General features: G+C 32.1%; 1 protein-coding gene across 15 annotated transcripts in view; it reads right to left on the bottom strand.

Moving 5' to 3' along the window:
* Nucleotides 1-22,423, bottom strand: part of LOC145263693 (5'-AMP-activated protein kinase subunit gamma-1-like) — an 812,476-nt gene that overhangs the window by 77,077 nt on the left and 712,976 nt on the right. The window lies entirely within an intron of this gene.

Genomic DNA, 22,423 nt, shown 5'->3' with positions numbered 1-22,423 from the left:
TGGTTGGAGATTGTGCAACCCTTGCCACACAATTACATGCACAGCTGCCCCTACAGGGGGTATCCTTTGTCTTTTGAGACTGAACGGAGGCATCGTTGTCCCGCAATCAGGTTCCATGATTGTAGCTTCTAAGTTTTCACTTTTTATGCAGTCCACAAAATTACAAACCGGATTGGATTTTATTTGTTCATTATGGGTTGTACTTTCTTTCACATTCCTACAATCAGATTCCACGACCGCAAATTCTAAGTTTCCAAGTTTTATACTGTTCAAAAAATGGTCCTTTTACAATACCGATCTATTTATTTCATCTGATGAGGAAAATATAAACTTTCGGAACTCTATGGAGTAAGAAATAACTTCTATTGTGTTCCTTGTCTTTGAACATTTGATGATTCAATAAATAATGTAATTTTTTTTTTATCTGTCATCAGTTAATTTTCTTAGTATGATAGTATCGTTGTAGTTTCCTAGATGTAAATCCACTGAAACCCCGATGTTTATCAAAAAGTGCTCAATGATAAGCAGAACGTAATTATACTGAATTTTTTATACAAACATTATAGGCATGCGTGTGGGTGTGGGTATATGCGTGTGTGTGCGCGGTAGCTTCCTTCTATTTTGAAATGTATATCCACTGTAAGGGCGCATGTGTATTGAATTCTTGTGGCAAGAGTTGCGCAAACTCCAACCATGCCTCTCCTGGGTTGGCATTATTAAATACCAGTAGCAAGTGGAGGTTCAGGACAACTGAAAACAATACTGAGATAAGCAGAGAGCACATACAGCACCTAGAATTCCCAAATGGTCACCCCTCCGGTACTAACCAGGCTCAACGTTGCTTAACTCCAGTGATCTGATGAGAAATTATATATATACACACAAACACACACACACACACGAGAGCAGAGGAATTTGAATGTTCTTTTGATTATTGGGAGTAGTGGGTAGTCGTGTAGAGATAAAAAAAAATATTAGACTTTTTAAAATCAAAGACGTTTTCAGAGTTACATGGATGAAAATTAAACAAAGGAACAATTGTGGCTTACATTGATATCTTAAACTACACTATCCCAAAAAACTAACTTTCAATTTATGTTACCTCCTCCCCTAAAAAAGTAAAAACAATAAATAAAATAAAACGTCGCAAACTGGAAAGTTTAAAAAAATAAAATAAAAAAGAAAAGCGTATAAATCAGTATAGAAAGCAGAAAGATAACAAAAAGAATCAAAACATTTCATTATGGAAATAGATTTGCGGTCTCTCCTTTATTTATTAGACAGACTTTTGCGTGATGGAACGGATACATATATATATATATATATATATATATATATATATATACACACACACAACTAACTGCACATTTCTCTTTATTATAAAGTTGAAGATCTCGTGCGAGTTTGTTCCCTATAGAATCTGAAGAAATTCTCACAAATGTATTTTATGTATCTGGCAGTGTTCTTAAATAGGTTTTGTATCAGAATGTTTTCGATAAGTATCAATAATCAAAACAATCCCATGAAAGAAGAAACAGCCGATTTTGACCAAAGTTAACACTTTTATACAGCCTCACATCACAAGTGCTTTGGAAAAATTTTATTATCACACAAGTCAAAAGGTTGGGCATATGAAATAAACAGTAAATTCTTTGATATGACAGGGGTGCATTAGAAATGAATGTTTCTGTTTGGAGCACAATTGAACTATAATACTTGACTTTTGCATTTTAAACTTAAATTCAAGCCATTATATAAACTAATTTTATAAAATCAACAGTGAAGCTTCCTCCTTCCTCCTGGTGCATTGCGATGGATCCCCAACTGGAGCAGGCAATCAATCGATTTGATTGAAAAATGAGTGATTTCACCAATTTTGCTAAAAATAAAAATATAGATGTGTGAAACATTTGATGATCATTAATCAATCCTCAGCAACGTCGGGTCTCCCTGCTAGTGCTTAATAAATAAGCTAACAATTCATTGGTTATCTCCCTTTCACATGCGCTCTCCTAGTCTTTAGACATATTTAAGAAATATTACATTTAAAAATATTTTGATAAATCAACATTTAGAACACAAGTAGCCTAGGTGCCCGGCGCTGCCCAAGTGTTTGGAGGTGTGTGTTGAGCAAAAAAAAAAAAAAAGTGGTAGTAGGCAGGCAGGCAGGCTCGAACCCATACCGCAAAGCAGGAAAAAAACGTGAAAAAAAAAAAAAAAAAAAAAAAAGTGATGTCTTTACTGTTGCACCCATCGCCAAATCGGAAGTGACGTAGGTTTCAATTAATGCTAGTCAACCGAAAAGAGGGGACGATTTTAGAAAATATCGGCGAAAAAAGCGACCCCTCCCTGTAGAAAAGTGCCCAGTTGAGGGTGAAGGAATTAATCTTTTTAGCCAATTTTCAGATATTTGTCATCTGAAGGGTCGAGCTTCAAAACGATACCGATCTCGTGAAAATCCGTCACCTTTGTCAAAAGTTTTAGGCAGACATACATATATACATGGATACATGCATACATTGAAACAGACAGGTGAGACTTATATTATTTAATATTTGCTTCTTCTAAACACTGTAGTGTAAAAATATGATTTTATATATATCATAAGACACCTCTAACAAAAATCCAAACTCAGTTTTTTATCAGTATCCTAAACAAAACAGGTTTAAATCATTGCCTTGAAATAAAAATGTCTTCTATCATTAGATTATCTATATGTATAAAGTAGTAGCATTCATGAGTGTGTGTCTGTATGTACAACTTTCCTACCACCTAAACCACTGGATCGATCATGACCAAACCTGGCATGATAGTCCCCCACCTAGGGATGCACACCATTTTTCAATAAGGTCAAAAGGTCAAGGTCATAGCCTCTGTATATATACTCTCCTACAGCCCACACCACTGGACCGATCATGACCAAAACTTAGCATGATGATAATCTCCCACCTAGGGATGGTGCACACTATTTTTCAAGGTCAAAAGTTAATATCGGGACTTTGCTATGCAAAGTATGGGTATTTTAGCTAGTTATTTGTAAAATTAGTAGTTTAATTGTAGTCACTCAATTTTTCACAAAAGCTAAAAATGCTATTGAAATTTTCCCTTGATTCCATCTGGGGTCACTAAAGGAAGTTAGTGGTTACACCCATAAAATAATTTAGATATATTAGAACGTATAGGCTTGAAATTCATTCTTAAAAAAGATTTTTCTTTGATTCACAAAACGAAAATGAAATCAAACAAAGAATGTAACTTTATAGTCTGCTGAAAACGGAGCAAAAATCATAAGCCATCGATTTAGAACGGTTGAATATGGTTAAACTTGTGCTTAGTTTTACATTAAATACTAACCCCTAATGTGCATCGAATGGATACCATAACAGTTCGCCACACCTTATAAAGATCCATACAAAATTATAGCCAGATAAGACCAGTATTTTCCAATAAAAAAAATGGAATGGACAGATAGACATATAGAAATATAATATAGATATCTCAGTGAAGATACTTTTAAAAAAGTTTAAGAATTTAATTTTTATTGGTATTTTAAGGATTTGAAATAAATAATGAATTTGTTTTGATTTGTAAAAGCCATGGTTTTACAGTTGTTTATAAAAAAAAATGGAGCGTTCACAAATAGCTAACAAAAAAAAAAAAAAGAAAAGAAAAAACACCATGCTAACATTTTCTTTATTATTTAACCTTATATTGCAAGTGTTGTTTTAAACTATCTTTAAAAAAGCAAAAATTATAAACATGATTGTGTGGAATTATATCTCCACCCTGACAACGCCGGTTGAATACGACTAATGATGAAATGAATGCAAGAACATTCAACAAAACAAAAAAATAAATAAATAAAATAAAAAAAAGAATAGAAATTGATAGAATATTATGCGATACTCTTTTGCTTACAAAGGGTTCGTCTGTGGCAGTGGAATTGTGAATCGCTAGCCATCCCATGCATGAGTGTAGGTTGCTATGCATATTCTTTTTTTTTCAACAAAGCCACTAAACAGTAATTAACCTTGCAAAGTTACTTTTATCCAAACGGTAACAGGTTGCAAAGAGTGGTAATTTTGGAGCGTGTTTTTTTTTATTTTTTTATTACTCTAAATTATTGACTATTGTTTTCACCTTTGATCTGGTTAAGTTGATTAGGTTTTTCAGTTATTCCTTGGCAAATATATTTCTTTAGAAATTCCTTGAAGCAATGAAAAAAAAAATGTAAATAAACACATAATATATCTATGATATCAGGACTTATTAAAATGAATTAGTGCTATTAGGTGTAGTGGTGGGCAGAATTCTATCTGGAACCAACTTCTTGATTGTATGCTCCAAAGACTCAAGTATAAGTTCTAGTACCGAAAACGGGAGATAGTTTAAATACGATTGGATGCTCTCATACTCCCCCCCCTCGTCTAGTATAACATTAAAATGAATGGAAACAACTTTCATCTGTATAGTTCTTTCATCCAATATATTTTGATGTGTTCATGGGTTACAAACTAAATAAGAAAACATATTCTTAAGGTGAGTCTAATCAGGTTTAATTATGCTTGGGGAATCGAAGTTGGAGATTTTGGAAAAAGTCGAACTCGTAAGAATAGTCAGCATCAGCTTTTTTTAATCTCTGAAGAATCAACATTCTAAACAAAAAACAAAACAAAAACAAAATTCTGTATTATCAAGGCCAAAAAGCCACTCGATAACGATTAGTGTCAAGTGGAGAGTGAAAGAATGCTATGTGGATAAGAGATAATGGTTGAAACAAGACAGAATTTGATTAAGAGGATGGCTCGACAAGAATTTGTTGACATGAATATTCCAGGCATGATGGTGCATAGTAGAACAAAGAAGACTTTGCCTGACTGTAAAAAAAAAAGCGATTTGATTGCATATAGCATGACTGATATCAACTGTTTGGATCAGATTGCATGGAGAGCAAACTGCCCTTTGAAGAAAAAGAAAGATAAACAGATAGAATCCTGTTACACCTAGTTATATTGTGCAGGATCACCTCAATCTTCACTAGGGATTTTCGGAGAAAAACTACATTTTGTGTATGACGTTGCTAAAGTTGTCAACCGAAACGAGGAAGATCTTTCCTCCGAAGTCACATGGTTTCGCCAACTTCTGTTAAAGGTTAAATTGTCACTTTTCAATCATCAATCACTTCTCTAATTAAGACTTGTTATGTAACACTCTTGCCCTGCTGCAACATCGGTAGGCTCAATTGACTTGATCAGACGAAGATGAAAAAGACGAAAATAAAGACGAAGAAAAAAAAAGATGAAAAAGACGAAGATGAAAATGACAACAAAAACGAAGACGATGATGATTATGAAGACAAAGATGATGAAGAGGAAAACTATGCCGATGATGTAGATCAAGATAATAGAAATGAAAAAGACGAAAAAAAAAACAAAAAAACAGAATGGATAAAGATCAAGATAAAAATGAAGAAATGCTGAAAATTTAATTCAAAATTAAATAATTCTAAGAATTTTTTCTGTTCTTTTTTTATTTTATATTTGTTTACAATTTGTAGTTTTTATTTACTTGTCTCCCCACAAGGATAGTGTTAGACACAAGATCGGTTTTTAATCCAACTTCTCAAAAATATACACTCTGGATTGGGACAAATATAAAGATTAACTTTGAAGATAGAAAAGATAAAGTTTTTAATTATTTCATTTGTTTGCATATTGTTTCAAAATATTAAAGAACATATTTTAGCAGTAGACAACTCTGGTTGTATTATTCAAATGAGTTATCTCCCTTGAGTTTTATTTGAGAGTGATTTTAAAAGGTTTTATCAGTTTTTTTTAGAAATTGGTCAGATTAAGGATTTTGAAAAAATAAAGTTTAGCAAAGAACAATAACATAAAAGAATATCTTAAAGAGAATTTAGGCTTGTGTTTGTAAATCCGAAAATATAACTTAATAGATTAGAAAGATACAATAACATAACAACAACAACAAAGATGAAGGAAAAGATGAAATATTGGAAATTTCATTCTAATTGGATAATTCTAGAATTTTTTGGTGATGTAACAAAAATCAAATATGTTGATTTGTTTACAATTTTAATGTAGGTAAAATATAGCTCCCAAAAAGGAGCACTTCACAGGATGACTGGAAATTAATTCCTATCATTAAGTGCTTGTAATTTATTATCTATACTTATATATAAAAGGCACTTTGTATGTGTATATCTGTGAGTTTGTTCTCTATGTACTCCGAAACTGCCAGACTATTTTTTTCTTCTAATTTTACACAAATGCACTTTATTTGTCTGGTAGGTGTTTTTAGGTTTTGTGTCAAAAATCGATGATCAAAAATATCTAATTTAAAAAGGAACAATCCGATTTTGATCAAAGTTAACACTCTTATACAGCCTAACATCACATGAACATTTGAAAAGTTTTATCACTGTACAAGCAGAAGAGCCTGGCGTATAAAATGAAAAGTAGGTTCTTTGATAAGATGGGCATGTTCAAAATGAATGTTTCTATTTAGAGCGTAATTGAACCATATTTGACTGTCATATTATACTTTACTTCTTTACAGTGCAATGTATTGTGGACTAAGTCACTGTAGGGAAGTATGTGAAGCTTTCTCTTGGTGCATGAAGTGGGTCCCTGCCTAGAGCAGGCAATCGATTTGATTGAAAAAAAAAATAAAAATAAAAAAAATAATAGGTGATTTCACTGATTTTGATGACAATAAAAATATTGGAAGCTTTTTTTTTTTTTTTTTTTTTTTTTTTTTTTTTTTTACATGGTAGTCACCACTTATCAAAGCCCGGAAGCCACTCGCGGATAAGGGTTATTGAATGTACAGTAATCAATGGGATAGTATCGTGGTAATCGTTAGTATTGGAGTTACTTAAGGGGGTGGTTTATCAGGAATTTGTTTATGTTGGACTTGAAGACATCCAAATTGTAGTCAGGTGGGAAACAGGCAAACGGAAGAGAGTTTCACAGGCGTGCATTTCTAAGAAAGAAGCTTTGTTCATGGAATCTACGTTTTGATTTAGGCACAGATAAAGAGTGGGGAAAATTATTGACAGTGGTTTCAGCTAGACGGGTGTTTATTGTGAAAGATTGGCGAGGGGGGACCAGAGATTGGAGTTCGGACAAGAACTTGCCATGGAAATAACGATAAAACAAAGACAGGCTCGCAACATCTCTTCTGTGGGAGAGAGGTTGCAGGGAAGAGAAAAGGGCATCCCCACTAAGCCACAAAGTTTATTTTGTACTCTGTCAAGGCAGGATGGGCTATTTTTAGCAGTTCCTGTCCAGATGTGGTAGCAGTACTCCATCCTTGGTCTCCCTGCTTGTTGAAACACTTGAGTTACTGAAATATAATTCTTACAAGAAATGTAATTCTTACAAGAAATGAATATAAGAAAGTGTATAGCATGATGTTTTATTTACAATTTAATATGGCTGCCAGCATTCGACACCAGCTTTTCTAGACGCCTGGGAACAGTATCAACTGATTTCACAATGGTTCCTTTTTATTATTGTTATTCTTTTTACTAATGAATTAACACTTATCAAAACTAAAAACTTGTTTGCCGATGGACAGATTGACAGATGAACAATGCATATGAGAAGATTTAAGATTGCAAGAATTATATTTCTATAATAAATTAAAAATTTTTTTTTTACTTGGGAGTCACCACTTATCAAGGCTCAAAGGCCACTTAAGGATAAGGATTAATGAATATAAGATGGTAGTGTAGTAATTATTAATGATGCTCTTTTTTGGGGAGATTTATTTTATTTTCCTTTATAGATTGAGACAAAAATAAGTCTAGAAGTATTTCTCCTCCACTAACCGAAGATAGAAAAGATAAAAGTGTTATATCAGAACAGATATTACACTTAGATCCTATCCCCAAAAGTACAATTTGTAATCTTCTAATGCACCTCCCGACCTCCATAATAGATTCTTTGGGCAATTAGGTATATATACAGTTTTTACGTAGCATATAAAAGTGAAAAACATAACTGTGCTCTCATTTTTTTTTTTTTTTGTGAAAGTCAGTCTAGTGAGAAAGGTAACCAAGTAGAAGTCGGGATCCGTTTTTGCAACGCATGCCAACAAACTATTTTTAACCTGTGCTGCATCGTTACACATGTCGATTTCTGCGATTCAAAGAGAGATCGCAGAAGACGAACAGCAATGCCATTAGCAAGAATAGAAACCATTTAACACTAATTAACTTTTTGGTACATCTGATGAAAAAAAAAATGTGTTCAGAAAAGTAAGTTAATAGACTACAATGGCCGAAGGGAATTCTAAGTAGATGAGAAAAATTCCCTTCATTATTAATTTAGTTAAAAACAAAGAAAAATATATTTGGTTATGATTTTTGATAGATAATGAACAGATTGGTTTGGCTTGCTCGTTTTTGACAGCATATCTATATCATATTTCTTTGTCTGTCTGTGGCACGTTTTCTCGGAAACTACTAGCTGAGCTGTCTGAAATTTTATATGAACCTTTGTTATAATAGGTCCGGCGAATTAAGTGTTGTTAACTGCGAAATATTACGACTTATATGTGATATAAAAAGTTTTAAAAAGTCGTGAAGCGAGCGACCGCTTCTCTGAAAGAAACCTTTTGTAGACATACAGAAAAAGCGAACACACATACAAACATAGATACAGTTCTGCTTTTATATATATAGATTATTAATAGTTTTTTTCCAGGTTACTTCATGTTAGGTTACTATTTTCAGTGACAGGCGACTTTTTTTTTATATATTGATGTTTTTGTTATGCACACAATATCATATGTCGCTATACATATAAAAATAGTCACATCTTAAAGAAAATAGCCAATCATCTACATGCGCTTAATATAAAGTTTAAATTATCTTTCACAACAAAAGAAATTTTTGTCATAATTTTTTTTTTTATTGATTTAACAATCGAGGTTGATCTCTAATGTGCAAGGAGTCATATTATGAAGATTCAATGTGTTAGCTGTTGAAATGAAATGAACAGGCAAAGTTGTGTTTCTGTGTGATTTATGTACATTTTTTTCAAGAGGTAATCCGATTTTGTCCAATGTTTAGGCTGACTTGATCTAATAATTATTACTTCCATACACGATTAATTTTGATATACGACAAAGTGATATAATACATGTGTAATATTTTTTCACTTTTTCAAAGTCTGCATGTTTGATTATACACTGTGAAAATTAATTCCAACCTCCATGATTTTTAACTTTTCCAACCGCAATTGATTCCATTGATCCATTCCTGATTTCACTAATGAAGGCCATAAATGTTGAGGTCCCCAAACATGGGTTTATGAATAGCTGTTGAAATGAAATATGGACAAAGTTGTGCTTCTGTGTCATTTTTGTATTATTAATTTACTATTAAAAAGAAAAAGAAAATTAACTGTGGTATGAACAAAGATTAAATGTGTTAGCTGTTGAAATGAATCATTAAGTCAAAATTGCACTTCCATGTTATTTTTGCACTTTTTTTTAATGGCTAATCTTATTTTTGTCAAATTTTTAGGCTGATTTGATCTAATAATTATTGCTTCCATATATAAGGATTTTTCACTTGTTCAAATCTGCATTTTTACATGGCTTTTGGACCAATAGCACACAAACAATTTTTTTTAATTTCCAGCAAACCTTGAACGATGATAATTTGGTGGTTAACGCAGCTACAAAAATAAATTTGATATCATTGTTTGTTTTGCAAAGATTTATGTGGCCACATTAATGAAAATAAAATTTGGGTTTGGGATACCTACTTTGAGCAAAATATCTGGGACTATGTAGGCAATAACAGCAATTAAAAATGCTATTTCAAATTTAAAGCATGATACACAGAGGTTCTTAGAGATGCTTTGATGTATAATAAAGTAATTTATACCAAGGTCATCCCTATAACAGGTCAAGAGATCTAACATTTGGATTCTTTTACTTTCACTCTACTATAATTGATCTGAGAAAATTGTTAAGCCCAAAATGATTGTGTGCTAAGGGAGATAAATCTTGTATGACAACAGTAGCAACACATATTTTCTTTTATTGTGCATGTGTATTAATCTTACTTAAACTTAAATTCCATAGTTTATGATAAATTAGAACACTTTAATCTCATACATGAAGTAGAATGAACTTTTTCTTCAATACCATTCTTATAACATGCCAAGAGATCTAACATCTGGATTTTTTTGCTGGAGGCAAAATTTCCAGTCAGTTAGCAAACATTTTTTAACTGCTAACACTTTACTCTGATTGATCCGAGAAAATTTCATTCTGAAAAAGGATTCTAACCTATCAAATTTATTTCGCCTGAGATTCTGTATTATATTATAAATTACATTTCAATTATAAGTTTGTGAATATACTATGAAAAAATAAAAACTGGATTCTATTTAAAACTATTTTTTGTCATTATTAATAAAAAAAAAAAAAAAAAAAAAAAATTTGTTCATATTGTTGTAATTTTTAAGTCAAATTTCCTAGTTTAGTTTTATATATTTTGTAAAAGTTTCATGTAAAAGAAAAAAAACTTGAAAGAATTGTTAGGCTTTAAATGATTGTGTGCTGTTCAAGGAGATCCCTATGAAAGGATGAGAAACCTAATGTTTGGAGTTTTCTACAGGATGCAAGATTTCCAGTCTTGCAGCAGAAATCTTTTTAGCTGCTAACACTTTACTCTCACTGATTAGAGAAAATTTCATTCTGGAAGATTGTAATCCATCAAATTTATTTCAGCAGAGATTCTGTATTATATCATAAAGTACATTTAAATTATAAGTTTGCGAATATACGGTAAAATTAAATTTCCTCATCAACACAATAGTTTTTTATCAATACATTACAGTCACTATATAATTGAATTGTTCAATAATTATAAACAAAATAAATCAAACAATCGTCCAAAAATTTTCTTAAAAAAGTTCATTCATATATATATATATATATATATATATATATATATATATATATATATATATATATATATATATACAGTAGTGAGTTATATTCCAATGACTAAAAAACAGAATCGGTTCACAATCTTGATTTTTGTTGAATTATTTTTAAAATGTAAAATTATGTTATTTATCGAATGCATATGTTTTTCACAAGTGCCTGACATGCATTTCATTGCAGTGTTGGGAAATTTTGCCATCAAACAACTCATCAGAGACAAATAGATATTCTTACAAATTATTTCAAACAGACGAAACAAAAAGGATGAAGTAAATCCAAAGTAACGAAGGAAAGCCAGAAACAAATTCATTAAAAGGTGATATCCATAGGAAAGACCTTTACAGATATATACAATCGAATTACAGATCATGTTAAACAGCCATCTATAATATAAATCTCATCTGTTTAAATGTATGTATGTATGCATGTCTACCTAAAACTTTCGACAGAGGCAACAGATTTTCACGAGATCGGTACCATTTTGAAACTCGACCCTTCGAACGACAAATATCGAAAAATTTGCATTAATTCCTTCATCCTCAACTGGGCACTTTTCTACAAGGGAAGGGGGTCGGGTTTTTTGCCAATATTTTCGAAAGTTATCCCCTCTTTTCGATTGACTAGCCTTAATTTAAACTTTCATCATTTCCGGTTTGGCGATGGATGCAACGGCAAAGATGTCAAATTTTTTTTTTGCATTCTTTTCCTCCTTCATGGTACGGGTTCCAGCCTCCCTGCCTACTACCACTTTTTTTTTTTTTTTTTGCCCAACACACACCTCCAAACACCCGGGAAACACTGGGCACCAAAGCTAGTCTTATATATATTAGTAGTAAAAACCAAGGCCATTCCAATAACAGGACAGGCAATCATGCAACTGGAGTCTTTTTCTATATAATATTAAAATTCTTATAATTTTGCTTATTTGAACATTTATTATTTTAGGGGAGGCAAAAGAGGCGACAAGTGATGTGATAAATAGAGGGAGGAATAGTAAGAGAAGAATAAGAAAATGACAGGATGACAAATATAAATGATGAAGGCAAAAGGTTTTAGTAGTAGTAGTAGTAGCAGTAATATAAGAGAAAGAGAGTAAAATACGAAAGAAAATAAAAACCTGAATATTACAAAATATAATAATACAGGGTGATCCAAAAAAAAAAAAAACAAAAAAAAAAAAATAACTGGCCCCAACTCTAATTAGGCTCCGTTTCTTAGTGTTTTGTCCGAATGAAAGAAACTTTGGTCATAACTAGTTTATTATATTCAAAACATCACATCAAAACACTAGGGTCTTTGGCCTTTTTTTCTCCGTTGACTGTAAAATGCTTAGAAAAACAATTGAATGTCCTGTTTTTTTTGGGTCACCCTGTATTAATATTAATAATAATAATAGGGTTGAGAACTGTGAGCAGAACTCATGAGTGCCCGGGAGTCCTCATTCATTATCAGATAACATACAGTAGGCCTTCCATTACAGTCTCAAATATGCTTGAAAAATAAATAAATAAATAAAATACCTACCATTATGAATTAAATCCTGTATTTATAAAGTATACATTTCCAGAGTTATATCCAGCTCTTTTTTTTTTCTTGAAGAAACGTGAAATAAAAACAAAAAGAAAAAAAAAGAAAAGAAAGCAGTTTCGCTTATCAAGGCCGAGAAACCACTTGAGGATAAGGGTTAATGGGATTGTCAGTTGACGAGGAACAACACCTTGCAAAACTGGGAGACGATTGGTTGAAATAGATTGTGACAAGAATTTGTTAATATTGAACTTAAAAATGACCATGTTTTACTCATCTGGGAAGCAGCCCTGCAGTATTGCATTTCATCACAGAAGGGAAAATGTTGGAAGAAAACTTTGATCATGGAAGCGCTGTTTATTTTTGGTACATAGTTTGTCATACCGAATAAAAACTGTACAGTTTTACAGGACAGCGTTCGGGAACAAAAAAATAAAATAAAACTCACTGCAATAAGTCATCTTTTTCACTTTGAGATATTATAACTAATGATACTGTATGAAGGGGTTGGTTCTGTTCCATGCAGTTGAAAAATAATCAAAATGGATTCGTTCTTGTCAGTAGTAGAGCGCGGACAAAAACTGGAGTTTTTTCAAATCGTAATACAGTTGATTTTTTTAAGCCTCTATGCTAAGAAAAATCATGTTAAACTGCAAGGTAGGCAGAGAAAGGTATAATTTCAAGGTTCATACTGAATAAAAACTGTACAGTTTTACAGGATAGCGTTGGGGAAATAAAAAAAAAAAAAATAGAAACTCACTGCAATGTTATATTCTTATATATATATATAGAAAAACCTCATTCTGATTATATATATATAATTAACGATGCTGCATAGTCCTGTTACATGCAGATGAAAAATAATTATGAATTGGTCCTTGTCAGTAGATCGCAGGAAAAAACTTTGTGGAGTTTTGTGAAATCTTAATAGTTTTTTTTTTTTTTTTTTTTTTAGCTATCTATACTAAAAAAATGTTACTGCAAAATAGACAGAGAAAGGTTTAATTTTAAGACTCATATTCACATGTAATGTAATAGTTGTATTTTATAAAAAAAGAGAAATATATAGGAAGCTTTATCTCTACTGATATTAGTTCTTTCCACCTGGATATATTAATCACAAGAAAAGTAGGCTTCAAAAGTTTGGATATCAATTACTTGTAATTTCATCAAGTAACATGACACATCAAAAATGATTATAAATAAATACCCCTCTACTACAACCACCGATAAAAAATAAGACTCATCCTCATATTCAGCTAACCGCTTTACTTGCTGGCATGTGTTGGGCGGCTTTTAGAAACTTTAAAATTAACCTATCTCTAGCCAGGTTTTTATTCATTCCTCTTTTTCTAAAATCCATCCTTATCACTTCCTCCCGTGTTTTCGTTTTCCATCACCTGCCAACTGCCGATGCTACCTCAACTGTTCTACATCCACTAACGTAAATACTTTCATCCATTTGTTTATCATCATATTTGGTTTAATATCTGTTTTACATGCTGGCATGTGTTGAACGACTTTTAGAAATTGGCTTCTAAGCTAATCTATCTCTGACCCGGTCTTTATTTATCCCCCTTTCTCTCAAGTTCATCCTGATCACTTAACTGTCTTTGTCTAACAACTGCCTCAACTGTTTTCCATCTACTAACCTAAGCACTCCTGTCTTTTAATGTGGTCATATTATCAAGGTTTCCTATTTTGCACACATCTCCTTATACTGCCCAGGTTTTATCTTCCTCTGAGGTCATCAGATCTAAGTTCCACATCACACATCCATTGTATCATTTTCATATTATTTCTCTCAATACAATGAATGTCCTCAACTCTCACTAAAATAAAAATTAAAAATTGGTGTATTTATGAAGGAAAATTATATAAAAGTGGTTTCGGTAAAAATATAAAATTATAGAAAATGAATTTAAAATTCTCATTAAATTTCGTATTTTAGTTTTTTTTTTAATACAACAAATTAAAAAAATAGAAACAAAGAAAATGAAAAATTTAATTTTTAAATCAAGGTATTTCTATAAATAATTCTAAAGTTAAGTAAAAGATAATTCTTTATGTGTACATTTCATGCAAATGTTTATACATTTCATAAAAGCTCTAGATTTCATGTTTCTCCCAAAGAATTAAAAAAAAAAAAAAAAAAAAAAAAAAAAAGCTACTGAACTTCCCAAGCAGGCCATGGAGAGAATAACTGTCTGCTCCCCAAGCCGGCCATGGAAAGAATAACTGTCTGCTCCCCAAGCCGGCCATGGAGAGAATAACTGTTAGCTCCCCAAGCTGGCCACAGAGAGAATAACTGTCTGCTCCCCAAGCCGGCCATGGAAAGAATAACTGTCTGCTCCCCAAGCCGGCCATGGAGAGAATAACTGTTAGCTCCCCAAGCTGGCCACAGAGAGAATAACTGTCTGCTCCTCAAGCTGCCCACAGAGAATAACTGTCTGCTCCCCAGGCCGGCCACGGAGAAATTAACTGTCTGCTCCCCAAACTGGCCAGGGAGAGATTAAGGGACTACAGAGAGAATTGGTCCACCCCTGTAGAAAAGAAGGGTCTGCTCCCTAACTGGTCATAGAGAAAAAAAGTTTTTTCCCAATGATATTAAATCCCCTTCAGTACGAGCCACAGAAATGGCAAGGGATTCACACCTGGGCAGGCCACAGCGATATTAAGGGGTTCACCTCTTAGGTGCGCCTCAGACACTGGTCTGTTCCTGGGCAGGGTATAGAGTGAAAAGGGGTCTGATCTTGAATAGTATCAAAGAGAAACGATTATCCCATGGAAAGGGTGCCTGGGTGTGACAACAAGTTTCCTCAGATTTCAAGCATTCACCACCTGTTTCACAAACTTTGCATTATCACGACAGCTGCTTACCATTGATTTCTCACTGAAAACGATCATTGGTCTTCACTAGAATTCGAATGGCAAGAAGCCCAATCATGGTCTCGATACTCTTCATACTCATCCAGTTGAGGTCTGGTTATCAGCATCACAAGTTCTATATAAAAGGATATCGAGCTCTTTATATGCAAAAATGTCTGCTACCTTAATTCAATTTGGTTTCTAAATTCATATTTAAATGACTGTTTTTGAGGTGATTTTCATGATATATATAAAATTAGGTATGCGTATATGTTTATATATTTGCATATACAAAATTCATTTGTAAACTAATAAACTGATTATTATTAATTTGTGAACACAGCTGTTAGTAATATGGACGATATTTAGTTTAATACAAAGTCAGTAAATTTCAGTTTCTTTGAAGTATTTTAAAGTGTTTTTAAAGAATATATGAGCACTATCTACGATCTGAAAGTTCAAATACTACAGATTTCAACTAGACACCAATTAAGCAAGATTCCCCGAATCTCAGTTTTTTCTTAAGACCTCATAAGCTTAAGCCTAAAATTTGAGATATTTTCTAGAATTCAAATCATGTAATGGATTTTGATCAGAATTGGAAGATGGATTCTAAACATAACGTTTTCATATCATTATATCTTAACATGAATCTTTGTAAGTTTACATGAAAGTGGTGCAAAACTTCTGTACGAGAAATGAATTTTACTCATTTCTGGGATGGAAATTCTTCCAGTTTTTCTCTCTCTCTCTCTTTCCATATATATATATATATATATATATATATATATGTGTGTGTGTGTGTGCCATAATCATGTTGACACACTGGTTCTCGTTAGATCATCAAAGTTAAGCAACATTGAGCCTGGCAAGTATCAGATGGGTGACTATTTGAGAATACTAGGTATTGTATGTACTGCACCGGGACATCAAAAATTTCCTGATTTGTATCAGGGGGTGCAATATAAAAGCAAAAAAACAAAAAAAAAACTAGGAGAGATGCACCTTCAAACTTTGTTAAGACATGCATCTCGGAGAAAACTAATATAAAACCGAATGTCTGCAGCATTCGATTGCACAGACTGATATTAGCAGTTGCTCCAAAATGTGTGGATAGTTCTACAGAAGCTTTCACGCAAAGTGTAGTATCTGTTCTTCAGATGCTGCACTTCAATTTCTTGTTCTCTGTCAGTGGAGGAGAAATCCTTCACGACTGAGACCATTTTAATTTTTGTTCCTTTTCTCCACTTTAAAAAACGACTCTGGTGTCCAACTCTGTCCCGTGGGGGGGGGGGAGCATTGTAAATAGGAACAAATCATCTGTGTAGATTTTGGACAACTTAATTGTTGCGTGACCCTCATACATAAAAATCGACGAGAGAATCCATATATAACATTGTCAAAAACAATTTTTGTATTGTGTGGCAAAATTCAAAAATGGAAACACTCTGTTCAATATTTTGGCAAGTATTTTTGGCAGACGACTTTGGTGTTAAGTTTTTGCTTTCACAAATGTTTGTATGAAAATAGAAATACAAAATACTTTCGTGCCAAGAAATTACTTGGAGTTTAGGAATAAAATTTTTGAAATAATTCTGCCACAAGAAAAATATGAGAGGAGGTTAAACTGTAGTAGTGTACAATTGTTCTATTGGTTCTGTGCTCAAAAGCGTCAATACAAAAACTTATGTATAGAAATATAATGAAACATCCTCATTGTTGTTGGCATGAGGAAAGAGCGCACACAGCAATTGCTAGAGTGCTTTTTTTTTTTAATCGGGGAGGGGGCGGGGGAAGAAAAATAGTTAAAAGTATGAATAATATACCACACACACAGCTACATCAAAGTGTGGAGGAGTGCATCACTCTTTTCTTATAATGTCTCAACTTATTCTTGATCTTCACCCTGAGTTTTAAACAAGGGGAGGAGATGTATAATGTACCATTTTTTTTTTTAATCTTTACTATGATTCGACTAAGAATTGAACCCTGGACGATTAGTGAACATTCTTACCATTGTTATATTTCTTCTGTACTTCAAAGAATGACTTCTAACACTGATGCATAAAAATATGGCATATCTTTATTGTCGATGGCAGTGAACGAGTAGGGATTAGTGATGTAGGAAAATGCACAGAAATTAATGAAATGGTTTTCCAGTTTATTATCAATCTTTATTTCGGCTTAGTTTATCATTCAAACACTACCGTGTTTGAATATATGGTTAAGTGGCAGTTTTAGCCATTTAGAACTGCTTTAAAGCTTCATCGCTCACTCATTTTTTGACCAAATTTCAAACAATTATTACAGTTTATAGATCATCCCTCAGCTATATTGTGAAAAAAATAATTTTCAATTTTTGTTCAGTAAAACGAAAGTTATGATGAATTTTCTGGTGTTCAAAATCGTAAAAAAATATAAGGTGAGCAACGTTTTTTGTGACTGGCTTCCATAGCAACCACATCGCTTCAGCAACTACTGTTGCTACTAATTCACTAATGAAAGCATGAAAAGGAGATAATTCGGGGGATTTTATTGAAAGCAAACGAGTGACATACATTGTTATTACATATGTGTTTATGGGGGGGGGGCGGAAATAAGACTGAAATCAAACAAAGAACAAGTGAATTTATTGGAAGCCAAGAAAAATCATGGATTGCAATAAAAAATGCAAGCATGAAAAGTAATATGGCTAAGAATTTTTTTTTTAATTCAATTTATAACATTATATAATCAATTCTTAATGCTGCAATATTTTAAGTTATAAATTTATATATTTTTTTACTAGAATATCTTGTCCTTTTTGTTTCCAGGTTTAACAACTAGTTGTTTACTTTTCCATGTTTAAACTTAACCATATTACTTTTCATGCTCACATTTTTCTATTGTAATATAATAATTTGTGACACTCATATCAACCTATAAGTGCATATTCTAGCATTTTGTCTTTGCTGTCAATGTAGCCATACTCCTAGTACGTTTATTTAGCAACAGGGTATTTTCATCCACAGCTAACCTTTTTGGATAGTATAATCTTTACAGGCAGTTTTGAATCAATAATTATTTTTGATAATAAACCAAGCTTTATTTCTTCCGGCCAGGTGGAGGTATGTAAAATTTACTTTATTCCTGCTAGATTTTTATCATTAATTTCTAGATTAATAAATTATCTTGTCAAATATTGTGTGGGTGTGCGCACATCAATCTGAATACATCTGATGTGTAAAATTTTGAAAATAAAAATAGATCAATTCATCAACAATCACATTCAGTTTAATGTCCATTATACATGCTACCAGGCATTGGATGGCCTTTTAGAAATTGACTTTCAGACAAACCTATCTCTGTCCAGGTCTTTATTAATCACTCTCTCAAATCCATCTTTATCACTTCCTCTGCTTTTCTCCTGCTACCTCAACTTTCTACATCTACTAATGCAAGCACTTATCCATTCGTACATCATCGTATTCAATATTATATGAACATGTACTTCTGGGGTGTGATTGAAGATAAAATTCCCTGTAGAGTATATATTTTACTGTTTATTTTCTTGATCTGCCAAGCATTTCTTTTAGTTTCAGTTGGTAAATTTTATATTACGGAGCGGAGTGAATTTTTTGTCAACTATTTTTCTATAGCGTTTTCAATGATCATCGTCAGGAGTAATTTTGTTAAAGAGGCTTTTTTCTGTTGCTTTTATATAGATAATTTATTAATTTGTTTATATTTAGTTAGTTATTAGTAATAACTATATATATATATATATATATATATATATAAAAATATAAAGATTTCTCATCAGTTTGTTTGAAGCTGAAACTGCTACCTTTCAATGTTCAATTCAAAGGGAAGGATAGGGTGTAGTATCTGTTCTACTGTAATAAGAACACGCTTACAAGCATTACTTCTGCCTTTGGGTAAGTAGTGTAATACCATTTCTGTTGTCAGAGATTCCTAGGCATTACCTTATTTCTTCTTTTTTTTTTTTTTTTTTTTTTTTTGGGAGGGGGTGTTAATAGTGTCATGTAATATTTGTGCTGTGGTCATGATTTAATCCTCCCAGGAATTTCCTTTTCCTTTTTTGGAATGAGGAGATAAAAACAAAAAAAAATAAAATAAATAAAAATATGATCTCTGGTCGCATATTTTTTGCGTGTCTATGCAATGCACAAGTGTTGCAATTGATCAGAAACTGAAGCTGTTTTTGTATGCCTGCCAATTCATGTTCAGAAAATGTTTGCATTAAGATCTTTTAGATGTGATAATAAAAAAAATGTATCTTTTTTTGTAATAACAGGAAACAGATGTTTTATCTGCAAATGTCTTTTCGCCTTTTTCTATTGATGCAATAACTGCACCTTTTACAAATTATGTTAACACGTAAGTAAGTCAAAGCAGCCATCCTTATTTTTTTCATACTTTCTTCACTCAATAAATCCATCCATGTTTTATTTGTTAACTCTTTCATTTACTACAAGAAAATACTAATCCCTGGCCAGGTTAACATAAATAACCATTTGCCAATTTCTATAAGACTTGCTAGTAATTAAAGAAATTTCTCAGTTGATTTCTTCATTGTATTCTACTTAAATCGTGCAGGGTCTCTGGGATCTGCCCTATAAAAGGCGATTAATAAAAAAAAAAAATCCTTTGAGTACCAACAACTACATATTGATCTTATTTTTGGTCTACAATCTCCTCAGTGATCATTATGATATACCTCAGGACCTATTATTCACTCCTGCACCAAAAAGAGGTTTAACGGACACCACAAGAAATTTATAACATAATAATTGTATTGGAATCAAAAATATTGAAATCGTCCTATCACTACTCTAGATGTCATTTCTTACTGAAGCAACAACTGCACGTTTTATAAATTATGTGAACACATAAATAAATCAAAGTAGCCATCCTTATATTTTAAGCTTTCTTCATCAACCAATCCATCCATGTTTTACTTGTTAGCTTTCTCATTCATATACCTATCACTCTATGGGTTATATCAATATTTATTGGCTCTATTTTACTAGCAGCACAAGTTGAATTGTGCTGAATTCCCTCTATATTAAGAACCAAAAATACAGAAAAATCTTTGACATACGTAACCATGATGGGACAAAAAGATCATATTCCAAAAATAACTTAATTTGATCAAGTAATTTTATTTCTATTAAGAAAATCATTTAAAAATATTTTAAGTGATTAAGAAATTATAGGCATCACAAGGCTGATTTTACAAGTTTGAATAATCTTAGTTATCTGCCCTTGTTTTTTTAAGATGTGAGAGTCCTTTTTTGATAACTCATAAAATTTGATTTTCTTAGTTAACAATAAAACTACTTGATCAATTTACGTGATTTTTGGAATATGATATTTTTGTTCCATCATGAGTACAGATTTTTTATTTTTATTTTTTTTTAATATAGGGGAAATTCTGGACAAGAACTGTAGCACTGATACCAATAGCTATGCATCCTGTGTCAGAGATACATAAAATTTTAGCTGTACATCCTGAAAACTGATGTCAATAGACATCTAGTCAGTTACAAAAAAAAAAAAAATTACAATGATGTGAGATCTTTTAGCTCAATTTTTATCTTCAAGCTTTTCAGTTTTTCAGATGATAAACAAAAATAATTTATAATGAATAGGATGACTGAACTTTTCTATGCAATTTTATCCTCAATCAATCCTCCAACAATATCAACACATCCTTCAACCAGGGTTTCAGAATTAGAAAGAACAAGGTCTAAAACTGCTATGATTCCAAAAATTCTGACTGACTCCTTATCTTAAAAATCTTCTAATTAACAGACAATCTTCAGAGATTAAAACATTCAACTCCAACTCCTAGCATTTTTGCAAGTCCGACTCAGACTCCTTCAGACTCCACAACCCTGCTTTCAACTTGCTTGTATAATTTTTTGTTACTTTAAATGGATTGAACCTTCTATTACTAATGGAATTTGACAGAATAATAAAAAAATAAAAAAAAGTCATTCTTAATGATTTTACAACATGTCACAATTTGTCTTTCTACAAGAGCAGTGTTAGACATAAGGTTGGTTTTTAATGAGAAAAATTCAACTCTTAAAAAAAAGTGCTCTGGATTGTGACAAAATTAAAAATAAATTACCTCCTTCACTAACCAAAGACAGAACAGATAAAGTGTAGTATATGAACAAATACTACACTTTGATCCTAGCAAACAAGTCAATTTAAAAATTACAATAAACAATTTTTTGTCTTAAGAATGACACAATATTTAATTTTTGGAAATTGTGTGTGTGGGGCATCGAATGTCATTCTTTTGATAACAAAAACTTACCTACTCTAAACTATATAACATCACCAAAATACTGCATTCACTCTATGGCTTTAATTCTACCAAAAAGATCCCTAATAGTTTCAATTAAATTTTATTTTAAAAAATAAATATACATAAATAATGATGGAGAGTGGAAAAAAATCTACAAACATGCCTCAAAATAAATAAAAATAAAAAAGCCAAATACTTAAAAGGCCAAAAACCGAATTATAAGTAAAAGAATTCCTTACTTTCTAGTACATGTACACTAGTTACTGTGAAAATTAAAGAGGGGTTATCTGTCTTTAAAGGTTTACAAGTAGAGTTATCTCCCCTCACACAAATTTGCATTCGGTTCAGTATTTTGAGATTAGATTTTAAAAGAAAATACTTGTGTACATTACACATAAATGAAGAAGTCAAATATCGGTGTAATCTTTCAAAATAAAGCATTGTTACTGGTTTTAAACTCGTTGTGAATTTGTATAGAAGGACAATTTTGTTAAAGCAGTGACCGAAACCACATGATTGACATCATGACAGACGTGTAGGCCAAGTACCGGATTCGGACAGAGATTGGATGATCACGATCTGTGCAGTAAACGAACAAAAAACATAAGTTCACATCATAAAACCTCAACCTCTGCATACCATATCATTCAACAATCATGTCTTTCTGGGGTTTGAGATATGACACCCACAACTTTTCCCAGAATTTCTAAATCA

The sequence above is a fragment of the Euprymna scolopes genome, chromosome 39 (assembly GCF_053919585.1).
Source record: "Euprymna scolopes isolate OS-2025 chromosome 39, ASM5391958v1, whole genome shotgun sequence".
In the NCBI taxonomy this organism is placed as follows: domain Eukaryota; kingdom Metazoa; phylum Mollusca; class Cephalopoda; order Sepiida; family Sepiolidae; genus Euprymna; species Euprymna scolopes.
This window is presented reverse-complemented; position numbering and strand designations above follow the sequence as displayed.